Below are 2,351 nucleotides of genomic sequence, written 5' to 3' on the forward strand. Positions count from 1 at the left end.
AACTTGTTTGCCAACTCCTAGCGTAGACAAAAGATGAAGGTAGCTTGGACCAGAGTGGTGGAGCTTACAGGCACTTAAGAAAGAATTGACAGAATGTACTTTTTGGAGAAGAGGAGGGAGGGACACTGAGGCTTTTCGTTTGGACAACTGGGAGTACGAGGTCGGGCAATTAAGTTCGTGAACTCATCCCAGAAAAAGTGCTACATACCTCATTGCTGAATATCACTATGGTCACCTTCCAAGTACTCCCCTTGGGAAGCTACGCACCGACACCAGTGCCTAGTCCACCCTTCAAAGCAATTTTGGAACTCTTCTTCTGGAATGGTCATCAGAGCTGTTATCATATTACACTTGATGTCCTGAATGTCATCCAAATGTCTTCCTTTCACTATTGCCTTTATCTTGGGGTAAAGAAAGAAGTCATTGGGGGTTAGGTCAGGTGAGTAGGGAGGGTGTTCCAATCCAGTCATTTGTTTACTGGCTAAAAACTCCCTCACAGACAGTGCCGTGTGAGGTGGTGCCTTGTCATGATTCAAGAGCCATGAATTGTTGGCGAAAAGTTCAGGTCATCTAACTTTTTCACGCAGCCTTTTCAGCACTTCCAAATAGTAAACTTGGTTAACTCTTTGTTCAGTTGGTACAAATTCATAATGAATAATCACTCTGGTGTCAAAAAAGGTTAGCAACATCACTGTAACAAGTTCGCAAACTTAATTGTCAGACCTCGTATTAGAGCTCTGTTTACTGGGATAGTTAAAAATAGAGGAGAAGTTTGGGGGAAAAGAGCATAAATTCAGTTTGCACTTATGTAGTGTGAGGTACCTGTGCGATATGCTAGTGGAGAGACGCAACCTCCAAGAAGGAAGAGGAAGGTGGGTGCTGCTTTAGGAAAGATCTATTAATCTGGAGGTAGGAAGTTAAAGGAGCTCCTATCTCATGACGTTTTTTATTTTGTCTGAGAATTAGAAAGCATGGTCATCTTCAGGTAAAAAGAAAGTAAGACAAGGACAAGACAAGAAGAGCCAGAAATTGGAGTATAGTGGAAAAGGTTTGAAATACTTATTTTGTGAGGAGGAGAGTGGGTTGACTGGAGAAATAATAACTGGACACCATTTAGAGCCAGTTGAGATGGGCAACCAGGAATTCAACATTTACCCAGGTATGTTTTTCTTTTTTTTCTATCAGTGCCTCAACTGACAGATATTGGCTCGGGGAAGGGCCAGTTTCACCATGGATTAGAGTTTTCCAGATAGGTACAACCAAGGCACAAGGCAGTTTAGATACGAAAGCGATGGAAATGATAGGCCATAAAATAAAAACATGGCGACCTGCACACCATTCCTGACCTGGAGTTGTCAGTTAATGTTTGTTGTGACCAAATGAACTCCACTTGAGAGAGGTGCAAGGGGAGCTATGTCTTCAGAGGAGGATGACAGTCAGAAGGAAGGAATGTTTAGAGAAAAGGTTGAGGAAATGGGGATGCTGGTTCACGGGTGGCGTGTGGGGTGGTGTGGAAGAAGAAACTGACTGGAGTGGAAACTTATGGGTCTGAGAGCACAGCAAATGGCAAATAACCAAAAGGGCTTACAGTGAGGATAGACCAATGGAAAAGTGAAGATGGTATTATCACTTACGTCTCCAGTGTCTCTTAGAAGCTGCTGAAGACAAGCCTACCAGAATTCAGTTGAGGTGTAAGAAATAGAAAGAGGATGTAGTAGTGCCAGGCCTGTCTCTGCTAATTGTCTGTGAAGTATTGACAGTTGTGCATAGAAGTATGTGTGTCGTCATCCATGAGGTGGGGGTCAGAGCAGGGAGTGCATCATGGGGTGTGGTTGTCCGAGCCCAGCTCGCCCCAGGTCACCCCTGTGATCACTGGCAAAGCCTAGACTGGCCTTCAACGGTTGTGCTATTAATCAGTATTGCTACACTTCCTCCTGATGTATCAGTGTGCAAACTTTTCAAGTATACTCTGCATTCTGTGTGTTCTGTCAGAGAACCAAGGCCAGGATTAGGATGAAGCAAGAGTAGTGTTTAGTGCACAAAATTAGGAAGGTCCTCACTCTCAGGGTTAGGTTCAACCCTGAATGAGCACACAGCCCTGCGAGTAAGAGCCCAAACTTGACATTTTGTACCTTAGGCACCTCTCTTACCTCACCTTGGTTCTGGCCCAGCAGCAAACTCTGATATGAAGTGGTATCTCGGGGACCATTCGCGATGATTTTAGAGAAAGGCTTACAATGAACAGTTTCAGGGGGAAAAAAATTCAGATTTGGAGTAGATTGTTCGTACTTGTTAGAAAACATATGCACACAGAGAGAAGCAAACTTTGGGAAACTCTGCTATACAATGCT

The sequence above is a fragment of the Rhinolophus ferrumequinum genome, chromosome 7, assembly GCF_004115265.2.
Source record: "Rhinolophus ferrumequinum isolate MPI-CBG mRhiFer1 chromosome 7, mRhiFer1_v1.p, whole genome shotgun sequence".
Lineage (NCBI taxonomy): Eukaryota > Metazoa > Chordata > Mammalia > Chiroptera > Rhinolophidae > Rhinolophus > Rhinolophus ferrumequinum.